This window comes from Lissotriton vulgaris, chromosome 4_1 (assembly GCF_964263255.1).
Source record: "Lissotriton vulgaris chromosome 4_1, aLisVul1.2, whole genome shotgun sequence".
NCBI lineage: Eukaryota > Metazoa > Chordata > Amphibia > Caudata > Salamandridae > Lissotriton > Lissotriton vulgaris.
In genome coordinates, this window is record NC_141691.1 from 369,455,158 (window position 1) to 369,471,585 (window position 16,428).

The following is a 16,428-nucleotide window of genomic DNA, read 5'->3' on the forward strand; positions in this document are numbered from 1 at the left end:
ACACACTAATACAGCTAATAACACAAACTTCAACAATTAATTATTGAATTGCCTAGCTAAAAACATAAATTAAAAAAACATAAACACTCTACAATATATTACATACAAAATCACAAACAATATTACATGTGATGTTCTAAATAAAACATTTTCAAAACAACACTTAAAATAATATTTTTACCTTCAATATTGTTGTTGACAACATTTTTGACATCTAAATATTCTTGACACTATGGCCTAGATGTATCAAGCCTTTTGCGATCCGCAAAGGCCGAAATTCGCCGAATTTTGGCCTTTGCGAATCGTAAACGGTCTTTTTGCATGTTTAGACATGCATTAAAAAATCGCAAAATAAAGAATCGCAAAAATTTGCGATTCCTTATTTTACTATAGCATTTAAGGAATCGCAATTTTGCGATTCCTTAAATGCTATGTATGAAACTTTTACATTTTGCGATTTTGGGTTAAGAAATCGTAAATTACCATCAACTTGAAGTTGGTGGTAATTTGTGAAATCTTAAAATAATCCCAAATGTTGCATTTTTAAAGGTGGCATATGACGCACATACATGCCCATAGGGCATGTATGTGCGCATTATGCACACAAATGCTGATTTCAGGGGTACAGCAGGGTGTCCTTGAGACACCCAGCACCCTTGAAGTCATTCTCATTTTGCGATTAGCAAATTTGAAAATCGCAAAATGAGATGTATTTCACAATCATTCCTATGGGCCTCCTGGCCCATAGGAATGAATGGGAAATTATTCCTTATTTGCGAATTCGCAAATAAAGAATATTAGGAAATCACAAAAAAATAGCGATTTTAAACATACATCCCATTTTGCGATTTCTAAATAGCGATTCCTTAAAAATCGCTATTAAGAAATCGCAAATAGGAAAGATGATACATCTAGGCCTATATTTTTGTATCACAATATTTTTATTCGATTTTTTTGTCCTAACACCCGACTAAATCAAACACAAGCAGATGATGGACGGAGTGCTGAAACTTTTCAGACACTCAACCCCAGTCACAGATCTGGGTTGAATCTATCATTGTTCATGAGCTCACTTCGCCAGCCCAGTTCAGACACAGCTATATGCAAATCAGTCTTGACCCGATCCTCATGAGAACAGTCCATCCCGAACTGGCAAGCCATGTCTTCACTGGGCCGGAAATAAGCATCCAGGGGCCGGTTTTGGGCTAACAGCCCTCATCAGCCAGGCTAGCTTGAATCCAGTGGCAAAGTGTGCGAGGGACCCACATCTGGGCCTACCCTGCCAACTTAGGGCGAACAAAGAAAACACAAGGAGATGATGGGCGGAGTGCTGAAACTTTTCAGACACTCACCCCCAGTCACAGATCTGGGTTGAATCCATCATCGTTCTATAGTTCCCTTCACCACCCCATTTCAGACACAGCTATATGCAAATCAGTCTTGACCCTGTGTCTCATGGGAACACCCGTCTAAACTGTACTATTCTGAAGGATTTCAGATAAGTGAAGTTATTTTCTGAATTATCATGGACGTCACTTTATTAATCAATTGTTTAAATATTGAAAGGGCTTCAAGAAGAATATGGTACAGGCAGGCCAGGTTGGTGATGTAACTTAGGGAACAGGGGTTTTGATATGAGCATATGCAGGGAGACTCTGGTTCACTGTGCTCATCCTCTGTTCCAACTGGCCAGTGCTTAATTTGTAGCAAAGTATGAGCCTCTGCCCTTTTTGTGAGTCCACTGCAGGTTGCGTACTCCATTGCCTCTGCCAGTTCTGCCAATGACAATACCAACACAACTACTAACCATTGGCATCCCACAAGTGTGGCATTTCAGGCTACCCAAATCTATAATAGTGGCTTGAGTGGCAGGTCTTAGTCTTTTTTTAAAATTTAAATTGACATACTAAAAACTGCTTTTGTGCTCATCTCAAAATTAGAGAGACAGTACCACCATGTGGTGGACTGCGAGTAGAGCCAATGCTGAGAACTATGGGCCAGTGCTGAGCACCGGAAACCAGCGGCTCAAATTCAGCACTGCACAAAGTCCTTTTAGTGTCCTGCATCCCAAACTCAATTTGTGTATGTGCTGTTATTGGTCTCTTCTTCTGTCCTTCTGCCTACCCAATACAGTCTCAATGTGGAGCTGCCCTCTATTCCGTTCTGCTCCTTTCATGCCACGCTGATTTTCGTAGTGCACACTACTGCTACTTTTGATGACTGTGTGTTGTTTGTTTGTTTTGCTGCATGGTGTATGTTTGTGAGAAATAGAAAGAAAAGATGAGCACAAGAGCTAAGCCTCACCTGCACATGTCACTCTTACTTCTGTACCCTTTGACTTTCTTATGTTTGCACAGTTCCAGTTAGTGTTTTGTCTGCTCAACTGCTGCAACACAGCTTGTGACTGCGTAGCAGTGCTCCTAGTTAGACAAGCGCTGTTCTTTAGTGGTGTGAGTCTGCAAAAAAATACATGACCCACTGAATATAAGAGTTGTAACGGCTTAACAACCCTTCTGTTAATTTTAAACAGTTTGTGGCAGGATCTGGTTGCAGGAATGTAGTAAGTGTTTGTTGTCGTGTGCACATTCGCTGTCTACACTTCGGTGAAGGGAGCACAAGCCAATGGATTTTTCACGATTGTTCGTGATTTTACTAACATATTGAACCCCCTTCATGTGCATCGCTTTGTGTTTCCTTTTTTCATTTTTCCACAGAAAACTCCTGACGAAGGGACGCATGTCCCGAAATGCATTGGGTTACAAAATGATTTGTTTGACATATTTGTATCTTCATAATTGATCTAATTTTGTTAGTTTCAATGCAACTAGTCAGATGTTATGATTAGAGAATATTGATAGCAGAATGTGGTTTATCACCCATGTGTAAATCTTTTATTAAACTTCAGTTAACTTGTATACATTGTAACATTGTTGTTGCATGTTAGAGTCCTAGTCGCCCATGGGGGCTAGGCCACTATCATTAGTTCTACAAGAGAGAGCAGAGCTGCACCATATCTTAATAGATTTGGCGCATTCCTGCTCTCTCCCTTTGACGCAACACAGCACATAAACTTCGCTTGCTGTGTTGCATTGCGTCAAAGGTTAATCAATCTGGCCCTGAATTTGTATGTGACTCTAGCGTCCATCTGCAGCTCTCATCTCTGGGCTCTGCTCCCTTCTTGGAAGTGAAATCCCTCTCACTCTCTACACTGTAGTCTCTCCACTGTCTTCGTGCTCTGCACCGCATTGCCAACGTTATTAATCAAAGTTTATTACAGTGTCTCTTCTCGAATTAGCTGATAAATCACACCCACCCTCATGCACAAGTTGTAAAATTTAGGTCTGTATTTACTAAGATTTTGTGTTGGGATAGCGTCACTTTTTTGGTGCAGCCCAATTCAAAATCTATTTTTGGATTTACAAAGCCTGGTTTGCACGGTGTTCCCTGGCTTTGTAAAGCTAAAATAATGCAAGGCAGTGCAAAGCACTGTCTTCTGTTACCTTGCATCAGTTAGTGGATTCATGGGTGGAGCATTGGGTGTTCTCATGCATCCATCCATTTATTTTGATGCAAACCCATATTTACAAACACTTGCAAAGATGGGTTTGTGCCACAGTGATGTGCCTACCCAAGGCTGAATTAATGAGGAGAAATATTTGTATTTCTCCATGTTACTTCCTCTTTGAATTGGGATTGCATTCTCCAGCACACATACAAAGAGCTATCCTGACCTTAATGCACTATGTCAGCCCAAAGTGCACAAGCGCATGGAGAGCTGAACTGCACCTCATCTTTGGAAATATGGTGCAGTTCTCTCCCTTTTATGCAAGGCAGCACAATACCTCCTCTTCCTGTGCTACATTGTGTATAATCTTAGTAAATCTGGAGGCATATTAGCAAGGGCAATATCGCCGCTTTAGCAGGACTTTTTCCCGCTAAAGCAGCAATATTTTTATCGCCCTATTAGCAAGAGGAATGTCTATTAGCGACAGCTTTTAGTCGAAAGCTACAGGTTTGGGGCCTGCTTTGCATGTCAGCGATATTTATCGCTAGTGACATGCAAAGTGGGCGTACCCAAACTGTTAGCGACTGAAAACACTCGCTAACACAGCTATCGCCTCATAGCAAGGCAGGCGAAGCGATAAAGAAAATCGCGCTCAGTGTCATTATTGCTATAAACTAACGCCTGCTAAAAAGTTGACTTACATGTAGAGTCAGTGGGCGGTGGATTATTAGATTAAGCCCCCATTGGTGTTAATGCGAGAATATCGCTGGATTTCCAGCGATATTCTCGCATTTCGCACGTATCGCTGGATATTTTAGCACAATGGAGAAAAACGTTGCTAATAGCATGGTTTCTCCGCTAACATACCCAGCGATAGCAAGCAATAAAAAAAAGTTGCTAACCACGTTTAGCGATCAATATCGCTATTTCTTGCTTATAGGCCCCTAGTTCGTTGTAGGGAAATATGTGCTTGAAATGTACAGGCGATAGTTGAGTCCAACAAAAGATTAACAGCCACCAACACTCACCATTCTCTGAAAACCTGACAGCTTCTCCAAAGTAGTGGTGTAATCAAATGCGTGTAAAACGTTTCCAGTAGTACACTAATGACATATAGTGCAAAAATGGAGCATTACATTTCGGGGAAAAAATCCTGTGACATTCGTGAACTAGATGCCTAACCTACCCATTTCAGAAAAATCCCTAAAATGATATCTCACACATATGTTCAACAATATCCTAAATTTGCGATGCACAAGAATCCAAAGAGTGTAGAAATGGTACACTCATAACAAACTACCAAAACTAACTCCATTTAAAAAAATCAGAAAGTGTAATAATGTGTGTGCAAAACGTGTATAAAAATCCTAAGTACATGTGATGGAAACATTCAGTAGCATTTAGTGTTAAAAGGGCACACATTCTTTACAACGTGCCCAAACTCATCCCACTGCAAAACGGCACTTTTTGCAATGGGATAAGTTTTGTCACGTTGTGCCACAAAGTGGCGATGTAATGAAGTCCGCAGTGGTGTGGTAGGTTGTGCCACAGTGCACCGTGGTGTATCAATGCTGCCAAAGGCCCTACAGCAACAAATAAAAACGGGGTACCTGACAGCTTTCTGTGATGTAAACCACATCAATAATTGAAGTCAAGTGTTCCCCTCATGCACCAGGGCCCCGGTGCTACTGCACATGCTCCACCATCGCTAACTACATCCATGGAAGTTCATGTAATATGAGTTCAATGTGGCTCACGTAGCAAAAATGTTGAAGCATATAAAAAGAAGTCTAGCAAAACAGTTATAAACGCTTCCTCGTCCTAGAGCCTCAAAAGTTATCATCCTCCCTCCTCTCTAAGGGGCAGATTTACAAGCCTCTTGCGCCACTTTCCCATGTTAAAAGTGACGCAAAAGTGGCGCAAGGGGCTTATAAATCTGCCCCTAAGCATCTCCAAGACTGTTTAGCCAAAGCCAAAGTTTTTTTTTTACAGCCTAACTTTATGAGCGAGAATATTGTCCGCACTACTTAAAAGATCGCTGTGATTGGGGACGATAAATATCAGATGTGTGGAAAAGGTGTGCACTTTCTGAATTAGCGTGAATAAATTGCTGCAGTGAACTCCCCAAAATGTTTAATTTGTTCTACATTTCAAAATACTGTAAAAGTTGCTTAAGCCTCTAACGTTTTTACGAGTGAAAGTGATATACAGTTCTATTATTAAATAACTTTTATGACATGATACTAAACTGCATTCATTGAATACTACAAGGCTGTAGAAATTCTTGTATATTTTAAATGTTCTGCCATAGCAGAGGCGGTTTATACAGCAGTGTGGCTATGTCCATCACAGGAGAAGCCCTCTTAAGGGAGGCAACCGCTTGCGGAAAATCCATCAAACTATGTTGCTGCTGACAGATTTTCCACCTCCAAATTAGCCACTGGAGCATACCTCCAAAGTAGATCTTTAGGGAGCTAACTCTGCGAGACAGGTTACATTGCTAACCTACCACACTGTGATATATACTCGCCACCCAAGCTTGCTACACTTCACAGCATTACAAGGTCTCAAACCCATCATGCTATAGGGCATCACGCTGACGCAAAACTATATAACTAAGGGGCATATTATCAATGCTGGCGATATGCTATTTTTGCAGCTTTAGCAGCCGTTTTGGGCCGCTAAGCGGCGATAATACTATCGCCCAATTAGCAAGCTGTCGCTAACTGATGTTAGCGACGGCTTTGAGGTGATAGCGAACGGTTTGGGGCCCGCTTTGCATGTTAGCGATAATTATCGCTAATGCAAATTGGGCGTTCCCAACCCGTTAGCGACTGAAAGCAGTCGCTAACATCGCTAACGCCTATTAGCAAGGCAGGCTTAGCAATGGCAATATTCGCGCTAAGCACGAATATCGCCAAAAACTAACACCTGTCCAGACCAGTTCTTAGCCATGTTATCCAATGGGAGGTGGATAACATGGCTAAGAGCATTCAGTCGCTAATGCGTGACTATCGCTGTATTCTCAGCGATATTCACGCTATCGCCAGAAAAATTATCGCTTTGGAGATAAACATAGCTAATAGCACGTTATCTCAGCGATAATTTCCGGCGATGCTTAGCGATAAAAAAATTGTTGCTAAGCCTACGATAAATATCGCTAATTGTTGGTAATATGCCCCTAAATGCATCCCAGAGACACCAATAACTGACCACACTATAGGACAGGACAAGGACACTAACCCAGCACATGACCATGTTACACTGACCTCTGTGACTTGAAACCACTATATTTCACAGCATCGCAAAGTCAAAACCCATCACGATGTGCATTATCTCAAGGACAAAAGTAACTGCACCACACCGTAGTAATGCTGGATCATCTCAACGAGTCGATTTGGTACTAGCACAGAAACACTTTGCATCAGGGGACAGTAACAAAGTTTACTGCGTTGTATCCTAGGGCTAATAACCCACCTCACTGCATTGTACTCTCGAGACCCTGCACACACAATATTGTACTGTATCGTATATGTACTACCTTACCACCATGCACCGTATCTTAGCAACCAGAACCCAACACCCTGCACTTCACACTACACTGCCTCCCACTAAAACCTATCGACCACACCACACCATAGGGACCTTTATATGTAGCTAGTCTTTTTTCTGGTGCTCGGAATCCACCAGTGGGCAAGCCTGAATGATGTATCCATTAAAAGCTCAACGCAGGAAAATTCTAGTTTCTAACCTGCCAAAGTCCGCTTGTTTTTCTGAAACCTAATCAGCTTTCGAAGTCACAATTACTATGTTGGGACTTAGACTCTTTTTTTGGAGCTTGATTTTAGTCAACAGTACAAGCCTTGAAGCTGTAGCCAGCTAGTATGCATCAAAGCTGTGATAGTCCATTGAAAGCTTTATGACAGCAAAAAGCTCTGACTGGCCCAAATCTGATTTTCTTAGCCACCATGGTTGCGTCTTTTTAAGGTAGCCTAGGCAGTTGGTCCCAGTTCTCTTGAGGTCAAAAATTCCCTTAGTCTCAACTTTTACTTCCTTTCAGAGTTGCTCCTCCATGTGACTCCTCGAGCTTTCAGCACCTCAAGGACAACACCAGGAAGCCAGAGCTCACTCTAGGGGAGGCCACCAGCAGGGTCCAGTAAGGATCTATTTGTAACTGGTCATCTGGTTACTTCACAAAAATGCATCTAGCAACTGGTTGTGTTCCCATAACCTCACTAGAAGTCAGACCACTGCTCCTTGTAGTCTACTTCGCAGTCCTGATACAAGTCAGAACAGGTTTAGCCTCATAGGTCTCCTTACAGGCTATAGGCAGAAGACTTAGTCCTCTTCTGTTCATCTGCATATCCACAGTGATCTTAGGAGATTGAGGGTTAGGTGCCACGTTTGTGTCATGCACTAGATAGTGATGATGATAATTCCCCAAGTAAAGAGTAAAAAGTTCCTACGGGTAAACATTTCCACTTTTTTAGCATATCCTGTATGCTTTATGGAAAACTATGCCACAGTGCACCATTCCCAGTGAAAATCAAGATGGCAAAAACTTTGCTCCCTGGATGAGGCAAGTGGCGAATGCGCAGTCAATGGCCAGGATGGCCCCTGATCAAAAGGTCTATCTTACCTAGGTCTCATATTAAACTTAATTATGAATGGACAAGCCTCACCCTGGTACCTTTCAAGTAAATCAAATCGTAAATCATACGTTCTTATATAGCTCCTTTCACCGTAAGGTCTCAAGGCGCTTGCTTTGGGAACCCGTCCTGGCCTTTCCCTGCGAGACATCCCATTGCGGTGGGGCCGTAGTGGAGATTAAGCAAGCTATTGCCCAGAGTTGCAGAGTGTGAACCCACGATTTGAGTAGGCACCGAGGCGAGAATGATCAAGTCCGTGGACATTTTGAGCTCAAAGCCCTGCCGCGTCGGGGATTGAACCCTGGTCCCGGGTCTGACCTCTGCATCAGGGACTGCCTCCTGTAACCGGTGAGCCACACTTCTCCACTTAATGATCTTACTGGACTCTTCCGCATGGCCCTTACTGAAATAAGCTGAGCAGTACACCTCACACCCAGGCCATTCTGCCAAAAGACCCAAGCCATTGTTCCTGCTCTGGGAGCCATTTTACACCTACTCTGGTGAAGAACTGGCAGGAAAGGCAGTCCAGGTACCACATTGCAGAACTGCTCTTGAGGTACAACAGGTGTTTGAGCCCGCTTTATGCACCCTTGTGGCCATTTTGATATTATAGAAGAGGCAGCAGAAGCATGTGCTGCCTCTTCTGTTATACAGATAACAATGGCAAAAATGTAGCACAAGTGCTATTGAGAGGGAGCGTTCCCTCATTGTTATGGGGAGTGGCCCCATGCAAATGAGGGAAGCACTTTGCCTTTGCACTTGTGCCGTTTTACCAATGTGGACGCAGAGGCAAACATGTCCTTAGGAAGTGCACTGCCAATGGGCCCCCTGAGGGCAGCCATTGCAAAGAATGGAAGGGGGGTCCCATAAACCCCCCATGTGTCCCCCTGCAAGCATGTGCAGTCACTCACTGTACCCACCTACAAGGGACTCTCTAATCCCTTTTGAAAAGTAGAGCAGGTTCCATATGCACAGAGAAATTTGCGAGGTATCCCTTCATCCTCCATTTCATTCCCCTACCGCATTTGTAGATTTATGGACTATGATATTCTCAATAGCACTCTCTGGAACACTGCGGGCTGAACCAAAGCTACTGGTATATGGAAGCCCATCTGATGCCCACCTGTTGGCATCATTTATGTCTGGACTGCCACATCAACCAAGGTAGATTCAGAAAAGGGGGTGGTGATGAACAGAGTGTCTGAATTAAGCAGACCACTCTTACCCAGTCCAAAGATCAGGACTTGATCCATCACCATTATTTATCTCACTGCACCATCCCAGCTCAGAACCTGGCTATATGCAAATCAGTCTGTCCCTGGCCCAGTGCATCATGGGAACAGGGCAGACTAAACTACCAAGCCAATTCTTCCCAAGAAAGTTCCCATGATGCACTGGGCCAGGGTCAGACTAATTTGCATATAGCCAAGTTCTGAGCTGGGATGGTGCAGTGAGCTGAAAAACGGTGATGGATCAAGCCCTGATCTTTGGACTGGGTAAGAGTGGTCTGCTTAATTCAGACACTCTGTTCATCACCACCCCCTTTTCTGAATCATTTTTGTCCACCATAAGCGTGGAAGGGTATACTCAGATGTGAGTCCCTAGCTCATTGCACCATCAGGATTCAAGCAAGCCAGGCCGAAGACGGCTGAAATGCCAGAAACCGGTCCCCGGTAGCTTGTTTCCTTCCCAGTATAAGAATTGGCTTGGTAGTTTGGTCTGCCCTGTTCCCATGATGCACTGGGCAGACTAATTTGCATATAGCCAAGTTCTGAGCTAGGATGGTGCAGTGAGCTGAAAAACGGTGATGGATCAAGCCCTGATCTTTGGACTGGGTAAGAGTGGTCTGCTTAATTCAGACACTCTGTTCATCACCACCCCCTTTTCTGAATCATTTTTGTCCACCATAAGCGTGGAAGGGTATACTCAGATGTGAGTCCCTAGCTCATTGCACCATCAGGATTCAAGCAAGCCGGGCCGAAGACGGCTGAAATGCCAGAAACCGGTCCCCGGTAGCTTGTTTCCTTCCCAGTATAAGAATTGGCTTGGTAGTTTGGTCTGCCCTGTTCCCATGACGCACTGGGCCAGGGTCAGACTAATTTGCATATAGCCAAGTTCTGAGCTGGGATGGTGCAGTGAGCTGAAAAACGGTGATGGATCAAGCCCTGATCTTTGGACTGGGTAAGAGTGGTCTGCTTAATTCAGACACTCTGTTCATCACCACCCCCTTTTCTGAATCATTTTTGTCCACCATAAGCGTGGAAAGGTATACTCAGATGTGAGTCCCTAGCTCATTGCACCATCAGGATTCAAGCAAGCCGGGCCGAAGACGGCTGAAATGCCAGAAACCGGTCCCCGGTAGCTTGTTTCCTTCCCAGTATAAGAATTGGCTTGGTAGTTTGGTCTGCCCTGTTCCCATGACGCACTGGGCCAGGGTCAGACTAATTTGCATATAGCCAAGTTCTGAGCTGGGATGGTGCAGTGAGCTGAAAAACGGTGATGGATCAAGCCCTGATCTTTGGACTGGGTAAGAGTGGTCTGCTTAATTCAGACACTCTGTTCATCACCACCCCCTTTTCTGAATCATTTTTGTCCACCATAAGCGTGGAAGGGTATACTCAGATGTGAGTCCCTAGCTCATTGCACCATCAGGATTCAAGCAAGCCGGGCCGAAGACGGCTGAAATGCCAGAAACCGGTCCCCGGTAGCTTGTTTCCTTCCCAGTATAAGAATTGGCTTGGTAGTTTGGTCTGCCCTGTTCCCATGATGCACTGGGCCAGGGTCAGACTAATTTGCATATAGCCAAGTTCTGAGCTGGGATGGTGCAGTGAGCTGAAAAACAGTGATGGATCAAGCCCTGATCTTTGGACTGGGTAAGAGTGGTCTGCTTAATTCAGACACTCTGTTCATCACCACCCCCTTTTCTGAAACATCAACCAAGGTAATCATGAATGGAAAAAATGCATAAATGTGACAAATACACTGGCCAAAAATTGCTAGGGCACGGGGGAAATTAGTTTTTTTTTTCTGAACAAAGATGTCCCTTAGAAAGTTATTATATCATCTCTATTGTGCTGGTGGCTCATTAAGACTCTTTAGAGTCACATTTTAGATCAGCTGGAGGAGCCTCAAACATAGTATTGCACTCCAATGTGACTATTGAGGTAGCAGTGGAGTCTCATGGACATTGCTGAGACACCCAGCCAGTGAGCCTTTCTAGTTAGGGTCTTGACCCTCCTTAGGGGCGCCGGAGTATTGTGGCCCTTTGCTCAGGAAGCATTTCTTAATTTGCAAAATAATGAGTGCCATTGCCCAAAGTGCTGCTTAGAAGCCGGTGGCTGGCACAAGGCAGCAAATACCATGGTTGTGTTGTCTGCAATCTACCTCACGCCTCTTTAATCCAGTGCCACACACTTTTGCAGATTCTTGTTTTCTCCCTTGGTGACAGTTTTTCCATCTTTCTCTTTTGCCTTTTTTCTGGTTTCTGTATTTTCTTTCTCTGATCAGGAAAAATGAGTACTCTTCCCTAAAACGAGTGGCAGTGGACCCCACCGGCAACAACCAGCTCAAATTAAGTACTAGAAGGAGCATACTCCAAGCTCCTTTGAAATATCTACTTGTGTTTAATTGCAAGGTTGTCTCATTTCCCTCTCTTTTGGTATGCACTTTCATAGGTCGGGGCAATGGAGACAGGTTCCCCTTGCAATGAGATTGTAGAGGATATATGTTGTCCTACTTTGTTCGTGATTAATACACATTTACAGAGATGGGGTCTGACAGGCATATTTTTAAGGATTTAGAGGAGTATCAACTGTTGACCTGACGTGTCACAGTTCTACATATGACATCAGTTAGGGTTTGGGACAGCGGTACAGCGAAGAACGCGTACTAGCCTGTTGTGATATTGCTCCTTGCACCCTCTATTCTGTCCATTCATGCATCCTTATCAATGCCTCATGCAATGTCACCATTGTGCTCCAAGTATTTGCAGCACTCATTCTGCCCTTTCATCAACTACAGCATTCTCCAGCTATGAAACTATAGAACAATACATATTTATAAAACGCATGTTTAGGCATCTTGGTGATGAATAACTCCTCAGTGGTACCCATTTTTCAACTGTGAAAAATGTAGGACTGAGTGCATCTGTCAGGATTTGAACCTGTGATTATGAAGTCAAACACAGACTTGTGTTATTTCACAAAACCACCAGACCCAGCCATAACATCGACTGCCTTGCTTTCTACACATTTACTGCCACTGCTCTGACAATATCAACCTGAAGTACCTTTCTGCTCCATTCACTCCTTTCTTGTAGCTTCACTAAGTGTACAATCTTCCTGTTATAAACAATAGAATAACTCGTCATTTCATCCAACGTGCCTAGTTCCTACACTCCTTTCTTCCATGAGCCACTCTATGCTTCACCTGATGTGCTCGTCTCTCCTCCTTTCCTCCATGGAATATCACACATTGTGCTGTTTTCCACTCCTAGCAGAAACCTGCAATATCAGCCAGCTCACTTCCTTCTCTCCCATTATTCTGGGGCCTTATCTGCTGTGCTTTCACTCCCACTTGACCGTATCACAAAACATTGCCAACACGTCTTGTCTTATCACACTCCTTTTCTGCATTAATAAAAGTATTAGCTCTTTTGCTGCCATCCCTTTCAGCATCAACATTTTTTTCTACTCCCATAAAACTGGAGATACTATGCTACCTCCAACATCCCCAGGTGCATCATGTGGTGGTGTTTCTTCCTCTTCCCCTGGCACCATGCAGAATCGTGTTGTGCTTCAGGCCTTGGCCCTACTTTCTACGCACTGTGATTGGCTGACCCCTGTGCAACTCCTGCTCACACTTATCATCATCTGTTCCACTTTAGCCCCTCAGTACTAATTAATTATTATAAGGGCCCTCCGCTGTAGTTCAGACTCAATTTCCCTGTGATCCTTGTGATCCTTGTTTTTTGGAATCTAACTTGCGTCATTTGCTATTACAACATCCCTTCTGTTTTTTTCAGAAAATATTTTATTCTGTCTAGGAACACAGAGAAGACCACCCAAGAATCTATCTAACCACGGACACTGAACCTCAGTCCTTCAGACGTGTATTTTTCAGGCTGCATAGCACAGATATCATTGATCGTAGATTCACAGCATTAAACGGATTGCGCAAGTCCCTCCAATAAGTACGCTTAAGCAGCATCTCACAACTCTAGATGAATACTGGGTGCCAGAAGAAAGAGGTTAGTATATTAATAAACACAACTAGATATCCCTCTCATCAAGGATCACATTCACTCACATGCATCTTCATTACTTCATCAGCCCTCCGTATACCAATCAAACACATATAGCACATAGAGATATTATGCTACCTGTGCCACACATGTTTTCATAAATCCCACAGATGGCAGTCATTTGAGAGTTAAACATCTTAATACTCTGCGTTGTTTCTCCACTTTCTTCTTGAGCCTTCCTCAGCACAAACAAGACTTTCAGTTATATATTAACTATTTATATCCTTCAAGAGAGGACATGATTTCCAAATGAGTTGGGGACATATTTATTAACAAATCACGCAGCTCAGCAATTCACCTTGCTGTGGTGCGCTGTGTGATAGGGAAAGGACAGGAATGGGCCATACTAAAATATGTACATCACAATCCTTTCTTTTCGCTGCCCTGGCTCACATGCTGCCTAACACCAATGCAGGCACCCTTGCAGCCTGCGTTGTAAGCAGGATAACTTCTTGCACAAAAACAATCCTGAGAGGCATTTTCCTATTTTTACATGTGCTGCATAATGAAGGATAAGTATAAAGAGGAAACAAAGAGGAAAAATTAAAATGTTTCTCTTCGTTGCACTTCTGCTGGGGAGGTGTAGAATTGTGATGCATTCCCAGGTCTGCCACTCTTGGCAAATTGATCAGAATACATGGGTGGATGCTTGTGGAAACCCATACTGCATCCATGTAAAACGCTCACCACGCAGTGTAACGCAAGGCAGTGACTTGTGCTGCGTTGTGTTACACTAGATTTACCAAGCCATGCAGGGCCACACAATGTGGTCTTGTGTGGCTTAATCAATCTCATTGTAGGTTTTGTGCCACCCTGCATCCCATTGTGTAGCACAGGTCAACTCAAAACCTATAAAAAAATATCCCCATGGCTTATAAGAAGGGAACTACTATGAGGGACAATATATATTGTTTGGAACTAGTGAATGAGGATGAAACTCCCACCTTAGTAAACATTTTAAAAAAAAATTAGGTCAACTAAACAAGGGAAGATATCACTTCCCTTACCCTTTATTAGTTGGTAAATAGTGTGGCCCATATTTATGTAGTGGTTCTGTTGCTTTTGGAACATGCAACATGATGCATGCACAAGGGAACACCAAAATGCGATTTCTCTGGCAATGCAAGGCCACTTTATTTAGCCCGAGTGACTTGATAAATCAAGAATAACACAGCACAGTACAAATCACTGCTTTCCTTTACTCTACCCTAGGGAGGTTTTGCTTGGATGTTCCCTCGCAACACACATGGATTTTGGCACATTACCAGATTTACCATTACTGGTAGACCTAGGAATGTAGTTTAATGCTACTCCTTTCAAGCTGAGAGGTAACAAGGAGAATTATCTTTATTTCTCCTTGTTACTTCCTCATTTTATGCGTGATGCATTCAGCAGCACATAGAAAGAGAAAAAATGAGCTCAGAGGATTGTTTTCATGCAGGAAGGTGTTCCTTCCTGCAAAAAAACAATCCTGCATGCTACGCAGGTTCCCTTGCACAAAGGGTGCCTGTGTTGGTGCTATGCATCCCTGTGTTGGCGCTTGAGAGCCCAATGTGCGCCTGCGCTGGGAAAAGGCTAGAATGTGCTGTATTGTGTTAAATATGGTGGATTCCTGCCCTTTCCCCGTAACACAGCTAGACTTGCTGTACTGTGCTGCGTTGGTTTTTGATAAATATGCTCCTGTATGCCAAGCAATTGAGAATTACAGACTTTAGGTATCGCTCCAGAGAATTACTTGAAAAGAACATATAATTAATCCTTAAGCGTTCAACTGGAACCGCATTTGTGTATTAGTGAGGGAATTTGATTTTGAAATCTCACCCGTAGTTTGAGGGCTGGCATGAATGTGAGAGCGCCTACCAGGGTCATTAGCAGTTGACCAGAAATGTTAAAATATGCAGTTCATTTTTGGGCTAGCTTTAACACTAGCAGAGATTCAGTGAGAGCTAAGTGGGGTCACTTTCCTATTTTTGGCTCTGCATTATTGCTTGAGATCTAAAAGAAACTTGAATACCCTGTGATACATCGAACAACAGCAGCAAGAACCGAGAAGACAGCCGCTTGAAAGTGTTTGGGACACTCTGTATGCACAAAAGCTTTCTTATGTTTGGGATTGTTTGTGATTCCCTAGGTGCAAAAAAGAAATAAATAATAAGTGTGAATATTGTCATCTTCTACAGAGAAGACTGCCCAGCAGGCGCGCCACAAAGTGCCACATCCAGGTCAGAAGAAGGTATCACTGGACAAAAATTTCCTCAGTATGGCAGTCTTTTTGAAATGTAAACCCCTGACAATTCTTGCTTTAGGATTAATGTTCTGAAATTCATGTGCACTGTGGAAGGTATTCTTTCTCACATTTAGCATTGCAGTCAGAGAAGCATTATTATTGGGCAAAGTAATGTCTTAGTTTTAGCAGCTAAGCAAGGAGAGAAAAAGTTACAATCATACTGTTCAGAGGCAATAAATGAAAGAAGGTGGTTTCCCACAGGAGAGGGCACGCAAACTAAGGACAAATTGTTGCAAGGGACTTACACGGAGAACACTGTGGAAATGTATGTGCATGACTGTACCCATTGTGGAATACGTGCAAGAAATGCATCATGGGAATTCTCCTTGTGGATAACTAGTAGTTGGACATTGAGATAGTGCCCAAATCTTCCTTGCTTTTGGAGAGGGAGCATCTCTGAATGAGCTCTTCCTCTTGTGATTGTGGCTTTATGCTGCTTGACCCATCTCAATGGTGCAGAGACTACTCAGGAAGACTCCACGACTGACACCTTTCCTCCTGAATTGAAATGCTTTCTCATTAACATAGGGATGTCAATATAGTGATAGAGTAGGGATAGATTTAAGTGCTCTTCATTCATCAACCCTTGATGCAGGGGATTTGGACTCTTGCTTCTTGATTGCTTCTATCCTCCTTCCCGAGCAAATAGTAATGCTAATGTTGCACTGTTCGAATAGGGTGCGCA